The sequence below is a fragment of the Geotrypetes seraphini genome, chromosome 1, assembly GCF_902459505.1.
Source record: "Geotrypetes seraphini chromosome 1, aGeoSer1.1, whole genome shotgun sequence".
In the NCBI taxonomy this organism is placed as follows: Eukaryota; Metazoa; Chordata; class Amphibia; order Gymnophiona; family Dermophiidae; genus Geotrypetes; species Geotrypetes seraphini.
This window is the reverse complement of record NC_047084.1, coordinates 210,189,081-210,205,324: the sequence shown is the minus strand read 5'-3', so window position 1 is coordinate 210,205,324 and position 16,244 is coordinate 210,189,081. Positions and strand designations below refer to the sequence as shown.

At 46.3% G+C, this 16,244-nt stretch overlaps 1 protein-coding gene across 4 annotated transcripts in view; it reads right to left on the bottom strand.

The window, feature by feature from the left end:
• The window catches only part of PDCL2 (phosducin like 2), an 88,729-nt gene that overhangs the window by 71,025 nt on the left and 1,460 nt on the right, over positions 1-16,244 (bottom strand). The window lies entirely within an intron of this gene.

The following is a 16,244-nucleotide window of genomic DNA, read 5'->3' as shown; positions in this document are numbered from 1 at the left end:
AATTCATGATGAAAGAGTTTGGGAACAGAGATCTCAATATGTATATTTGAAAGGAAGGCGGAAGAGGGGAAATATAATAGAGACATTTAAATACCTCCAGTTCTGGAATGAGGGGGCATACAATGATAGTGAAAGGGGATAGACTCAGGAGTAACCTAACCAAAAAGCACAGTTACTTACTGTAACAGGTGTTATCCAGGGACAGCAGGCAGATATTCTTGACTGATGGGTGACGGCACCGACGGAGCCCCGGTACGGACAATTTTAGAGTGATTGCACTCTAAGAACTTGGAAAGTTCTGGCATGCCGCACCGCGCACGCGCGAGTGCCTTCCCGCCCGACAGAGGCGCGCGGTCCCCAGTTATGATAAGCCAGCTAAGAAGCCAACCCGGGGAGGTGGGAGGGACGCAAGAATATCTGCCTGCTGTCCCTGGATAACACCTGTTACGGTAAGTAACTGTGCTTTATCCCAGGACAAGCAGGCAGCATATTCTTGACTGATGGGTGACCTCCAAGCTAACAAAAAGAGGGATGGAGGGAAGGTTGGCCATTAGGAAAACAAATTTTGCAAAACAGATTGGCCGAAGTGTCCATCCCGTCTGGAGAATGCATCCAGACAATAATGAGATGTAAAAGTATGAACTGAGGACCAAGTAGCAGCCTTGCAGATTTCCTCAATAGGAGTGGAACGGAGGAAAGCTACAGATGCTGCCATTGCTCGGACTCTATGGGCCGTGACAGAACCTTCCAGTGTCAGTCCGGTCTGAGCATAACAGAATGAAATGCACGCTGCCAGCCAATTAGACAACGTACGTTTAGAAACAGGACGTCCCAATTTATTCGGATCAAAGGACAGAAAGAGTTGGGGAACTGATCTGTGGGGTTTCGTACGCTCTAGATAGTAAGCTAGAGCCCTTTTACAATCCAAAGTATGCAGAGCTTGTTCCCCAGAATGAGAATGAGGTTTTGGAAAGAAAACAGGCAACACAATGGATTGGTTGAGATGGAATTCAGAGACAACCTTAGGGAGAAACTTTGGATGTGTACGCAGAACCACCTTGTCATGGTGAAAGACCGTAAAAGGTGGATCTGCAACCAGTGCATGAAGCTCACTGACCCTCCTGGCAGAGGTAAGAGCAATAAGGAAAAGTACCTTCCAAGTGAGAAACTTGAAAGGAGTGGAAGCCAAAGGTTCAAATGGAGGCTTCATTAAAGCGGAAAGAACCACATTGAGATCCCAGATAACAGGAGGGGCTTTAAGAGGTGGTTTCACATTGAAAAGACCCCGCATGAACCTGGACACCAGGGGATGAGCTGATAGAAGTTTTCCATGGATCGGCTCATGAAAAGCAGCAATGGCGCTGAGGTGGACTCTGATGGAAGAAGACTTAAGGCCAGAGTCAGACAAAGAAAGCAAATAATCCAACAACGTTTCCACTGCCAGGGAAGTTGGATCAAGATGATGAAGAAGACACCAGGAAGAAAATCTTGTCCACTTCTGATGGTAACATTGCAGAGTGGCTGGTTTCCTGGAGGCATCTAGAATGGAACGAACAGGCTGAGACAAAAGAGTATCATGAGCGGTCAGCCCGAGAGATACCAAGCTGTCAGGTACAGAGACTGGAGGTTGGGATGTAGAAGGGTCTCCTGATGCTGTGTAAGCAGAGAAGGATACAGTGGAAGAAGAAAAGGTTCCCTGGAACTGAGTTGAAGTAGAAGGGAGAACCAATGTTGCCTGGGCCACCTCGGAGCAATCAGAATCATGGTGGCTCGTTCCCTCTTGAGCTTGAACAAGGTTCTTAACATGAGAGGCAGAGGAGGGAAAGCGTACAGGAACAGATTTGACCAGTCGAGAAGAAATGCATCCGCTGCCAGACGGTGAGGGGAGTAAAGTCTGGAGCAGAATAGGGGCAGCTGGTGATTGTGAGGAGCTGCAAAGAGGTCTATCTGAGGAGTGCCCCATTGAGCGAAGATAGACTGTAGAGTTACAGGATCGAGTGTCCACTCGTGAGGCTGGAGAATTCTGCTGAGCTTGTCCGCTAAGGAATTCTGTTCTCCCTGAATATAGATAGCTTTCAGGAAGAGATGGTGATCTATGGCCCAAGTCCAGATCTTCTGTGCTTCCTGGCACAAGAGGCGAGAGCCTGTCCCCCCCTGCTTGTTGATGTAGTACATGGCCACTTGATTGTCTGTGCACAACAGAAGGACCTGAGGAAAGAGAAGATGTTGGAAGGCCTTGAGGGCATAAAACATCGCTCTGAGTTCCAGGAAATTGATGTGATGCTTCTTTTCCTGGGCTGTCCAAAGACCTTGAGTCTGGAACTCGTTCAAATGAGCTCCCCATGCATAAGGAGAGGCGTCGGTGGTGATGACTAGTTGATGAGGAGGTTGATGGAACATAAGACCTCTGGATAGATTTGAGGATACCAACCACCATTGAAGAGATTGACGAAGAGATGATGTCGCAGATATGTGTCGTGAGCAAGGATCCATCGCTTGGGACCACTGAGTAGCAAGGGTCCATTGAGGAGTGCGCAGGTGAAGACGTACGAGGGGCGTGACATGGACTGTGGATGCCATGTGACCCAAAAGTATCATCATTTGTTTGGCAGAGATGGAATGTTGAGGAAGCACCTGCTGACATAGAGACTGAAGGGTCTGAAGACGGTTGGATGGTAGGAATGCTCTCATGAGGAGTGTGTCCAGTATCGCTCCAATGAATTGAAGTCTTTGAGTGGGAATGAGATGAGACTTGGGTAGATTGATCTCGAATCCCAATATTTGTAGAAATAGGATGGTTTGGTTGGTGGCCAGGAGAACTGCTTGAGCGGATGTGGCCTTGATTAACCAGTCGTCCAGGTAAGGAAATACCTGAAGGTGGTGAGAGCGTAGAAAAGCGGCTACCACAATAAGACATTTGGTGAACACCCTTGGAGATGAAGCAAGGCCGAAGGGCAGCACCTTGTATTGGTAATGACAATGATTGATCATGAAGTGGAGATACCGTCTTGAGGTTATATTGATCGGTATGTGAGTGTATGCCTCTTTGAGATCGAGGGAGCATAGCCAGTCGTCTTGATTGAGAAGAGGATACAGAATGGCTAAGGAAAGCATCTTGAATTTTTCCTTTACCAGATGTTTGTTGAGATCGCGAAGATCCAAAATTGGTCTGAGATCTCCTGTTTTTTTGGGTACTAGAAAATAACGGGAGTAGAATCCCTGCCCCTTTTGATCTAGAGGAACTTCTTCTATAGCATTTAGAAGGAGGAGGGATTGGACTTCCTGGATCAGGAGGGCAGATTGAGGACTGTTCAAAGCAGACTCTTTTGGCAGGCTTTGGGGCGGAAGAGTCTGAAAGTTGAGAGAGTAGCCGTGGCGGATGATGTTGAGGACCCATTGGTCCGAAGTGATAACTTCCCACCGGCTGAGGAACAGAGAAAGACGACCTCCTATAGGTTGAGGCAGGAGAGCAGATATAGGAGTACTGGCTATACTTTGGAGAATTAAGTTAAAAGGGCTGTGTCTTCTGCTGTGGAGGTGGCTTCACAGGCTGCTGTTGCTGCTGCTGTCTGGGAGGCTGACGTTGTTGCTGCCGCTGACGCCTGGGTTGCTGAGCTGTTGCTGGCAATGGGCGAGCTGTGAAGCGGCGTTGATAAGCTGACTGTTGTCTAAAAGGCCTTGTTGGGGGAAGCTTTTTCTTATTTTTAAGCAGGGTATCCCAGCGTGTCTCATGAGCCGAGAGCTTTTGAGTGGTCGAGTCCATGGATTCCCCAAAGAGCTCATCCCCTAGACACGGGGCGTTGGCTAACCGATCTTGATGATTAACATCAAGCTCGGATACCCGAAGCCAGGCCAGGCGACGCATTGCCACAGACATTGCTGTTGCTCTGGACGTAAGTTCGAAGGTGTCGTAAATGGACCTAACCATGAACTTACGTAGTTGAAAAAGAGACGACAAGCAATGGTGAAAGGATTGTTGTTTACGTTGAGGAAGGTACTTCTCAAATGAAACCATGGTGGTAAGGAGATGTTTAAGGTAGAAAGAAAAGTGAAAAGCATAATTACCAGCTCTATTTGCCAACATTGCATTTTGGTAGAGCCTCTTACCAAATTTATCCATGGCTTTACCCTCTCTGCCAGGAGGTACAGAAGCATATACACTGGCTCCTGTAGATTTTTTAAGGGTAGATTCGACAAGTAAAGATTCGTGTGGAAGTTGAGGTTTGTCGAACCCAGGAATGGGAATTACTTTATATAGAGAGTCTAACTTACGTGGGGCCCCTGGAACCGTTAAGGGAGTCTCTAAATTCTTGTAGAAAGTCTCCCTCAAGATGTCGTGAAGAGGGAGCTTCAAAAATTCCTTTGGAGGTTGGTCAAAGTCCAGGGCATCCAAAAAAGCTTTAGACTTTTTGGACTCAGCCTCCAAAGGGATGGACAAAGAATCACACATATCTTTCAGGAAACTGGAGAAAGATGAAGTGTCATGCCTAGAGGACGGGTCATGTACAGCAGACTCCTCTTCATCTGAGGAACATTCTCCTTCAGAGAGAAAGGGTTCCTCTGAATCTCCCCACAGATCAGGATCCCTGACATGGGGAGAACGGTCCCGAGACTCTGGTGTAGATGGTTCTACATGTCGGGTTTTGCGCACCGATTTACCCGATCTCATCGATACCGAACCAGGCGATGTAATCGGTGCCACCGGTGCCGAAGTCTGCACCAACTGATGTTGAGCTCTCTGCTCCGGTGCAAGGACTGGCATCGATACCGATGAGGTGGAGTGAATCGGTACCGAGGGAGTGGATACCGACAATACAGGTTGTTCCACTATCGGTACCGGCTCAGTGCGGACCGGCACCGGAAGGTTCGGTGTCAGGATAGCTGGAAGGAGCTGTTGTAATTGCTCCTTGAGCTGTGCCTGGAGGATGGCCGTAATACGGTCATCAAGGGATGGCATCGGTACCGCTTTTTTCTTCTGCGGTACCTGCGGTGCCGCTCGACGCCCCGGAGATGAGGAGCCCGATGTCGAGGGACTCACCTCTATAGGGGCGGAGCGCTTCCGCTGGCGCCTCACAGTCGGCAGGATTGGACTCACTGCACTCGAGACCGGAGGACGCTCCAGCGGGGAAGGCTTCTTAGCCGGCTTACCTGCATGCTGGGACGCCGATGCGGTGTCGCGCGGCATCGAAGAAGAGGGTGCCGACTGAACTGGTGCCGAAGTCGGAGTCGATGGAACGGGATCGGACATCTCGGCACCGAACAGTAATCGCTGTTGTATTTGGCGATTCTTTAATGTTCTCTTTTTAAGTGTGGCACAGCGGGTGCAGGTGGAGGCCTGATGCTCAGGACCCAAACACTGTAAACACCAGTTGTGTGGGTCCGTGAGAGATATAGGCTGAGCACACCGCTGGCACTTTTTAAACCCTGGCTGAGGGGGCATGAAAGTAAAAACGGCTTCAGCCAAATCGAAGGCCGAGGCTTCGATGGTGGCAGAAGGCCCCGCAGGGGAAAAGCCAAATTGACTAAAAAGAAAAAGATTTTTTTTTTTTTTTTTTTACAAAAAGTAAAGAAAAAAGAAAAAAGGCAAAAGCCAAAAAGGTTTATGCGAGCGGGAAGGCAAGTCAAAAAAATTTTCAACAGCCGTTGAAAAAACGCGTCTTCTTAGCTCCGCGGAAACTAAGAAACTGGGGACCGCGCGCCTCTGTCGGGCGGGAAGGCACTCGCGCGTGCGCGGTGCGGCATGCCAGAACTTTCCAAGTTCTTAGAGTGCAATCACTCTAAAATTGTCCGTACCGGGGCTCCATCGGTGCCGTCACCCATCAGTCAAGAATATGCTGCCTGCTTGTCCTGGGATAATACTTCTTCACGGAAAGGATATTCATGAAATAGCCTTCTGGTGAAAGTGGTGGAGACAAAGACCATACTTGAATTCATGAAAGCTTGAGATAAACAGGGCAGGATTAATGAATAGGCCCAGTAGACACGTGCCTAGGGCCCGAAGTTGTCAGGGGGGGCCCGATGAAACAGAGGACTCAGGTGTTTTGTTTTTCATTGGCAACATGGGCCCCCCCCGGGAAAGATCGGCAGCACTGCCCCCCCCCCCCGGGAGATCGACACCACCCTCCCCCTGGCATCGGCATCAACATCAACGAGCCACAATAAGTGGTGTCTGAGGGGGTGGACTGGCAGATTCAAGGAGTTGCTGTAAGGTCCCGCGATGACTGCGTCTGCCAGCTCTGCTCAGGGAAAAAGTAAATGACGTCAGAGGGGTTGAACCAGCAGATGCAGTCATCGCGGGACTGTGCAGCAACTCCTTGCATCTGCCGGTCCACCCCCTCCGACGTCACTTATTCTGGTTGGTTGATATCTATGCCGGGGGGGAGGGCGGTGTTGCCGATCTCCAGAGGGGGCCAGCACTGCCGATCTTTCCTGGGGGGCCTGCGTTGCCAAAGGAAAAAACAAACAAATTCCCGAATCCTCTGCTTCTTCAACAGGCCCCCCTTCTCGAAAGGGTGGTGGAGGAAGAGAAATGGGGCAGGGTGGTGGGGCAGGGTGGTAGAAGGACAGAAATGGGCAGATGCTGAAGGAATTAGTGTGCAGGGAAAGGAAAGAGATATAAGGGGAAGGATACTGGATGGAATTGGGTTGAAGGGAAAGAAAGGGGACAGATGCTGAATTGGAGGGAAGGGAAGAGAAAGGGGAGAGAGACATAAGGGGGAAGGATCCTGGATGGAATTGGGTTGGAGGGAGAGAAAGGGGGAAGATGCTGATGGAAGTAGGGGAAAGGGAAGAGAGACATAAGGGGGAAGGATACTGGATGGAATTCAGTTGGAGGAAAAGAAAGGGGACAGATGCTGATGGAATTGGGGGGGAGGGGAGAGAGACATAAGGGGGATGGATCCTGGATGGAATTGGGTTGGAGGGAGAGAAAGGGGGCAGATGCTGATGGAAGTGGGAGGAAGGAAGAAGAGAGGAGAGAGTGAAATGCCTGACCATGGGGGTGTGGGAGAGGGAAAGGAAGGAGAGGAGAGAGATGCCAGACCATTGGAGGAGGGAAGGGAAGATGATGGATACCACACCAATGGGGGGGAAGAAGAGATGGAAAGGAGAGGCAGACAATTTCTGGAAGAGGCATAGAAAGAAAGCAGATGCCATATGGAAGAGGCAGAGAGATGGCAGACAGTGGATGGAAGGAAGAGAATGATGAGAAGATGAGGAAAGCAGAACCAGACAACAAAGGTAGAAAAATATTTCTATTTGTTTTATTTATTTCTTTTTGCTTTAGGATAAAGTATTATTGTAGCTGTTTTGATAATCGTTTATTAATAGAAAATGGAAATAAGGGGATCCTGTTTATTGGACTAATTTTAATACATTATTTACTAATTCAGAGACCATAGCTCCTTTCGTCAGGTCAGGTCAGGGATACTGTAACAGCAGTATAGTTTACTGATCTGAAGAAAGAGGTTTTAACCTCTGAAAGCTAAGTAAGAAATGTATTAGTCCAATAAAATGACGGGCACTAAAGTTTTTACCCGCCATGCCCCATGCCTCCTACCCATATGCAAAATATAAATGAGTGGGCTTTCCAAAGCCCTACTAGCTGAAGATCTTTTACTCTAGGAAGTAAGGGAAGATTTGTTCAAAGATGTCTGGAGATTGCATAGAAGAAAAACTGTACACTGGCATTGGTATGGTAATCTTTGTTGTTTGTTTTGAATTTTAAAATAAAAGAAAAAAAAAATAAAGTGGAAACAAAGAAGTAAGTAAATAAATGGGGCGGGGCAGGGCGGGGCAGGGGAGCCTAGTGTACTTGTGTGCCTAGGGGCCCTCGACGAATTAATCCTGCCCTGGAGATAAATACATAGGATTTCTAAGGGAGAGGAAAGGCTAGTAGATAGTATGGATGGGCAGACTGGTTAGAACAAAAAAGAATTGCAGACGAGAGTACAAGATGCAATTATATATTGCGGTTAATATCGCCACCTTTTTACAAACCAAGGGACCTGACACGGGCCATGTCTCGGTTAACACGCCTTCATCAGGGGTCCTAACAGATAAAGATGAAAATGACTAAAAGTCTCAAATATAAATAAATACATAAACAGATAGATGAATTAGACATGATAGAAAACCAGCAGATAGTGAACAGATATGAATGGTGATATGGTGAACCATAGGTGATATGATGTGCAAGATTGAAATGACAGGACTAAGTGTGGTGCATATATGTGAGGTGCAAGTGTAAACATGGATTTGATAATAAGCACAGTAAAATATAGGACTAACCCCTCTTCTACAAAACCGCACTAGCAGTTTTTAATGCAGAGAGAGCACAAAGAGCCGCGCAGAATGGCCCGTGCTGCTCCCAACGCTCATTGAGTTCCTATGAGCGTCAGGAACAGCAGGGCCATTCAGCGCGGCTCCCCACACTAGAAATTGCTAGCGTAATTTTGGGGGGGGGTAAGTGTGGTGCATGTATGTGAGATGCAAGTGTAAACATGGATTTGATAATAAATACAGTGAAATGTGAACCAAAAATAAGGATGAATAAACGTACCGTAATCTGTAAGGTATCAAGTCAAACCGCAAAAAGAATAAACTGGAAACATAATGAAGTATAAAATAAGCAAATGTGTCAAAACGTAGATTATAACATAATTCAATATAATAAATAAAAAAAATAACAATTTAATATAATAAAAACTTATAATCACAATTATAGAAAGTATATATTTAAAATGGTAAATCATCAATAAAAGTATAGAAGCACAAAGAGAAGCCATAATGGTAACTATAAATTTAAAAATATAGGAAATAAGTGGTCTCTTGTGCAATATGAATTATGTCCCATTTATTTCATAATAAACAATACTAAACATAGATGGAATGGGTAAAAGTAAAAGGGCAAAACAAGGCAAAATGAAGGACGCTAAGGAGGATGAAATAAAAACCAATATAGATAATATTTAAATTAGACAGAAAGAACAGACCATAATGAACCTCAAGAGTAAGAAATGTGAGAAGCGATTTACGCATGTCTTCAAAAGACATTGCAGACATAAAAGCTTATAAGCTCAAAAGTAATGATGGAAACATCTACAAAAAATACATGAAAAGAAATATAATGATATCACATATAAAGAATCCTCATAGTGAAAGCAGTAGAACTAAACATATGTAGAAGATAAATTAAAAGAACATCAAATCAAAATGAAACTACTAAAAATTCAAGAAAAGAAATGTAATGCTGACAAAGTCCACTCAAAAAGGGGCACACGTGAGAAGAGGTTACAAATCCAATTTGTGCAGATTTGCAGGTACTCGACACAGAGTTAAAAAAGGGGTGGCTCTTAATTGACAAGGGGATGTGACTCATGTGGAGACCTGGTGGATAGAGTCAGTCTGTGACCCTTTGTTCAACTCAAGCACCTGCTTTTATCATATTTTTTTTAAAGTCCAGGGCTTTATAGGATACTCCCAAACATTGGGCTTAAGACATGTACATAGATTGAATGGCTCCTGCCAATCTGCAAACATTCCTAGAATCAGATTTAATATAATATCCCAGAATCCTTTGCTTGCACTCTGGATATGCTAGCACACAATAATGTAATGCTGATACCCTGAAACAATTTTGGGCTCCTTGGGTGTTAGTGACAGGTGCTCAACCAGGCCTGGTTGAACTGAGGAAGAGGATATGTGAAGGAGTCTATAGAACACTTCCACTTCCCCTCAAGGACACTCCCTCAGTGTCAGAGCCACCTTAAAACCCATAATCCCACCCAAAGGGGATGGGAGGCGTGGAGTCAGGAGGGCAAGTCCAGGAAGTGTAAAAGGCCAGGCCAGAGTTAGGTTAAGGAAGCCCAGAGAGAAATAGTGATGCTCACTGTAGATGCTTCCACCTTGAAGCTGAAGAAATGCAACCCATACATTCAGATAGGCCAAGGTCAACTTGGAACCTTGAAGCGTTTGTTTCAACCTGGTTGGAAGCAGGTCAGCCTCGTGTACTCACTAGAGATTGTGCTGGTAACTCTGTAACTAAGAGTTGCTGCTCAGCTGAGAGACTTTCATTTAAGCTGAAGGAGCAGGCCACCCAAGGACACTTACTGCATGTTTACATAATTAGCTTTGAGTATTGCTTCCTCCTTTCTTCTGAAGTGAAGAAAGCCTTTAATAGATATTATATGCTTTCACATTGTGAGCCCCTTTACCAGCTAAAAAGTGTTCCTGTCTGCAGTGAGGTAGGAGTCAGCTGGAACCCCGTGAAACTGAGCATGTACTGCCCTGGACACGTGCCCCAATGTTCACATTGTGAGCCCCTTTACCAAGGTCATGCATTTGGGCTGCAAAAACCTGAGGGAATGGTACAGTTTAGGGGCGAAGAACTTATGTGCATGACAGAAGAACGGAACTTGGGTGTGATTGTATGTGATGATCTTAAGGTGGCCAAACAGGTTGAAAAGGTGACAGCTAAAGCTAGGTTGCATAGGGGGAGGTATGGCCAGTAGGAAAAAGGAGGTATTGATACCCCTATATAAGACTTTGGTGAGACCTCATTTAGAATATTGTGTACAATTCTGGAGGCTGCACCTTCAAAAAGATATAAAAAGGATGTAGTTGGTCCAGAGGAAGACTACTAAAATGGTAAGTAGTCTTCATCATAAGGTGTATGGGTATAGACTTAAAGATCTCAATCTGTATACCGGTAATTTGGAGGAAAGGCGGGGGAGGGGAGATATGATAGAGACGTTTAAATAGCTACATAATGTAAATGTGCATGAGTAAAGTCTCTTTCAATTGAAAGGTAACTGCAATGAGAGGGCATAGGATGAAGTTAAGAAGTGATAGGCTCCGGAGTAATCTAAGGAAATACTTTTTTTACAGAAAGGGTGGTAGATACATAGAACGGTTTCCCAGAAGAGATAGTGGAGACAGAGACTGTATCTGAATTCAAAAGGGCCTGGGATAGGCATGTGGGATATCTGGAAATAGGGGCAAAACGTCAGCCCAGAACGACGGCCACGGCCCTAAACTTCTGAAAAGGAAACTACGAAGGGATGAGACGCATGGTGGGGAAGAAAATTAAGAAGAGGATAAACAATATAAGAACGCTGGGGCAAGCTTGGTCTCTTTTTAAAGATATGTCACCGAGGCGCAAAATCTATATATACCACGTATCAACAAGGGATCAAAGAGGAAAAAGAATAAAGAACTGGCGTGGCTCACTGTAGAGGTTAAGGAAGCGATCAAAGACAAAAAAACCTCGTTTATTGAATGGAAAAGATCGAAAACAGATGAAAACTGGAATAAGCACAAACACCACCAACGCAGGTGCCTTAAGGCGGTAAAAGTGGCAAAAAGAGACTACGAAGAAAAAATAGCCAAGGAAGCAAAAAACTTCAAGCCGTTCTTTCAATATATTAAAGGAAAACGACCCGCGAAGGAAGCGGTGGGACCGTTGGATGACCAAGGAATAAAGGGAGCGCTAAAGGAGGACAAAGAAATCGCCGATAGACTGAACACATTTTTTTGCATCTGTATTTACCAAAGAGGATATACACAGCATCAGGTTATATCCTGGAAGCGAAAACGGGAAACTGACAGGGTTGACAGTCAGCCTAAAAGAGGTATACAGGCAGATTGATAGGCTTAAGAGCGATAAATCCCCGGGACTGGATGGCATCCATCCGAGGGTCATCAAGGAACTGAAAGGGACCATAGCTGAACTTCGGATTCCTGAACCATGGAGAGGCGCTGCAAGGACTACAGGGACCTGACGGACTTCACCTGACCAGAAGGGGAAAGAACGTCTTTGGACACCGACTAGCCCGCCTACTTCGTAGGGCTTTAAACTAGGTAAGTTGGGGGAGGGTACTCACTCACGTGCTGGCGCAAGTAACCAACTTGGCGAGGTAAGTTGCCAATCCATTTCTGAGTCCGAGGTAAGTGCACACTGCATTTCCGAGTCAGAGGTAAGTACACACATTGCAAACAGTATTATAGGAGTCCAATTAGCTCAAGCAGGACTATCTACACAGGGACAGAGCAAACATAAGGTATGGAGGGCTATGTACATTAATGCCCACAGTTTGGGCAATAAGATTCTGGAATTAGAGACAGAAATGAGGAACGCCGACCTAGATGTGGTGGCGATATCCGAGACTTGGTTCACGGACTCCCATGGGAGGGATATGGCTATACCGAGATACAACTTACTTCGGCGGGACAGAGAGGGCAAAATGGGAGGAGGGGTAGCACAATACACTAAAGAGGACATCAAAGTTACCAAAATCGCAAATGTCAAGTACACCGGGGAATCCCTCTGGGTGAATTTGGCTAGGGGGTGAGAGAGGATAAAGCATGGAAGCTCTGGTCCCTGTAAGTCCTGACATTAGCAAACCAGGTGAAGTGGGATACATCCCGGTAAGTCCTGACATTAGCAAGCCAGGTGAAGGGGGATGGGAGAAAGACAAAGATCACTTTTCTCTTTACAGAAAAACTGCCCTCACCCCTTGCAACTGACTACTACCTTATCTATCTCTGCAGATGATAGAAACAGTAGATTAACTATGAAAAGATATTTCACCATTAACTGAAGAGCATGCAAAGATGGAGAAATACGCTGTTTTATGAGTTCAATTAGCTACTGTAGAAGTAAAACTAGAGAAAAAGCAACAGGTCCTGAGGCTGTGGGCTAGCTGTGGTTTTACACCAAGGCCCACCCAGCCAGATATCATAAAGAGATAAACAGACCATGGTCAGAAGACAGAATTCTCAGAAGAAAGAATTCATAAGAAAAATCATCTAATAGAAAGTATCAGAGATGTTTAAAGTTGGGAGGGGGGCTTGTGCTCGGAAATACTAATATGGTGGGGAAACAGGCATTTCGGGGAAAAGGTAGGTTTTACGGAAAACAGAGTGGACATATAACATGACGTAGATGAGAATAGCCAATAAATGAATGTAGTTAGGCAGTAATGCATAAGTAAATAACCAATAAGGATGTATCATGTGATGTAAACCAACGTGGTGTTGGCCACTAAGAAATGTATAAAAACCAGGCCTTTAGAAGGGAGAGGTCAGAACAGACATCAGAGGACCTCTAGGCCTAGAGGTCACCTTCTGTTGCGCTATATACTAAATGATTTATTCCTGTAAGCTGTTATTGATTGGATAAATAAATATATACTTATTGAAACCAGTATATAGCGTTCGAGGTCTCATTACCGAGGTAGGCCTGGACAGCTGCCTACATCAGGGGGAAGGACAAATGCCTGTATCTTGGTGTAGTATGCAGACCTCCAAGACAACAGGAGGACATGGATATAGAATTAGTCAAAGACATTGAGAATATCACTTTGCGTGGAGACATACCGTGTTTCCCCGATGATAAGGCAGGGCCATCAAATAAGACAGCCCCCCCTTTTTAGAAAAAATTGTAAAATAAGGCACCCCCCCTCCCCCCCGCAAATAAGCCACCCACCGATACCTGTGCTTACCCGAATCGGGTGGTACGGTGGGTGACTCCGTGTGGTCCCTCCGTCTACCGCGGGGGTTGGCAACCCGCGGCTCCAGAGCCGCATGTGGCTCTTTTCCATCTTTGCCGTGGCTCCGGTAGTGTGTCACGCAGGAATGCAACTTACAAGTCCGGCGTTGCGGCGGGAAATAGCCATGCTGAGCAGTGAGCTCAGCACGTACACAGATGAAAGCCTTGCTTGCTGATTGGTCCGGCGGCCGTGCCGCCTGACCAATCAGCAAGCAAGGCTTTCATCTGTGTAGTGCTGAGCTCACTGCTCAGCATGGCTATTTCCCGCTGCGACGGACTTGTAAGTTGCATGCCTGAAAAAGAAATCATCCTGGCCGGGGTCGGTGTCATGCTCCGGAGATCTACAGCCTTCCTATCTCCCTCTCCCTTCTACCTGCTTCCGGCCACATCCCCTGCTCCGCGGCTCTCTTCGGCAACTCAGTGAGGGAGGAGAAGAGAGAGGGGAGGGAAACAAAAGGAAATATTTCATACTGGGCTGGGCCGGAGTGGAGGGAGGGTGGAAAGACATTGAAAGGGTAAATAAGGCATCCCCCCGAAAATAAGCCCTAGAGCATATTTTGGCCTTCCAAAAAAAATAAGACAGTGTCTTACCATCGGGGAAACACGGTAGTATTGTTAGGAGACTTCAAGATGCCTGATGTGGATTGGAACAATCTTTCCACTACGACCAGCAGCAGCAGGAAGCTATTAACCTCTATAAAGGGAGTGAGACTCAGACAAATGGTATTAGAGCCCACTAGGGATCGGGCGATACTAGACCTAATACTCACCAACGGAGAAAGTGTCACAGAGGTCTCGGTAGGCGATACGTTGGCCTCCAGTGACCACAACATGATATGGTTCAACCTCAGGAAAGGTTTCACTAAGTCAAGCACATCAACCAAAGTCCTCAACTTTAAGGGCACAAACTTTGAAAGCATGGGAGATTTCATCCATCGGGCACTGCAAAATCATGCCGAAACAGATAATGTAGAGGTAATGTGGTCAACTCTGAAATCAACCTTACACGAAGCAACCAACCGCTACGTCAAATCAGTAAGTAAACGGCGAAGAAACAATAGACCACAGTGGTTCTCTGAGGAGATCTCAGACCTCATAAAAAAGAAGAAAAGAGCGTTCATCATCTACAAACAATCAGGGAAGCGAGAATCGAAGGAAGACTATCTGGCCAAGTCAAAAGCAGTCAAAACGGCAGTCAGGGAGGCCAAACTCCTAATGGAGGAAAACCTTGCGAAGAACATCAAGAAGGGCGATAAATTATTATTCCGGTATATTAGTGACAGAAAAAGAAACACAGATGGTATAGTATGCCTTAGGAAACCCGACGGGAACTATGTAGAATTGGACTCTGACAAAGCCAAACTTTTAAATGAATACTTCTGCTCGGTCTTCACTTGCGAGGCGCCGGGATCCGGCCCTCAGCTGCCGAAGAGGGAAAACTTGGAAGACCCGTTTCGAAATTTCGAGTTTACGCCCAGCAGTGTCTACGAGGAGCTATCAAGACTCAAGGTGAATAAAGTTATGGGACCGGACAAACTACACCCCAGTGTGCTCAGGGAGTTAAGTGACATCCTGGCGGAACCGTTATCCACGCTCTTCAATCTTTCCCTAAGTACAGGAAGAGTCCCGTTGAATTGGAAAATGGCTAACGTCATTCCACTCCACAAAAAGGGATGCAGGACGGAGGCTGAGAATTATAGACCGGTGAGTCTCACATCGATAGTGAGTAAACTTATGGAAACACTAATCAAACGCCAATTGGAAATGATCCTGAACGAGGAGAATCTACGAGATCCCCATCAACATGGTTTTACGAAGGGAAGGTCCTGCCAATCAAATCTGATCAGCTTCTTTGACTGGGTAACAAGAAAGCTGGATATAGGGGAGTCCCTGGACGTCGTGTACTTGGATTTAAGCAAAGCATTTGATAGCGTCCCACACCACAGGTTATTGAGCAAGATGGGTTCGATGGGACTGGGTGAAACATTAACCGCATGGGTTAGGGACTGGCTTAGAGGTGGACTTCAGAGGGTAGTGGTAAACGGTACCCTCTCCGATACGACAGAGGTGATCAGCGGAGTGCCACAGGGCTCGGTCTTGGGCCCGATCCTATTTAACATCTTCGTAAGAGACTTGGCTGAGGGGCTTCGAGGTAAAATTACATTATTCGCCGATGACGCCAAACTATGCAACATGGTAGGCAATCGCTCTATATCTCTCCCTCCATGAGTCCAACTTTTCATTTTCTGCTCTCTCCCCCTTCCCCCGAGTGTGACATTTTTCTTTGCCTCCTTTGTGCCTTTCCCATCCATCTCTCCTTCTCTTACCACGAGCCCAACACTTTCTGCCTGCTGCACGCTTTGTCTTTCTCCTCGCCCATTCCCTTGTGTGACATCCCTTCATCCTACCTCCACCAGATCATCTTTCCCCAACCTCATTCACAACTAACGTTCTCTCCCCATGCACCATTTCTCCCTCTCCTCACCCCATGTCCATTTCTCCCTCTTTTATAACTCACTCCTCCTGCAACATTTTCCTTCCTTCCCTCCCCCAATCCCATTCACAACTAATATGCTCTCTCCCCATGCACCATTTCACCCTCCCCTCCAGTGTGCAGCACTTTCCTTTCCCTCCCCTTCTCCTTCAAATCCAGCAGCACCTCTCCCTTTCCTTCCCCTTCTACCAGGTCTAGGAG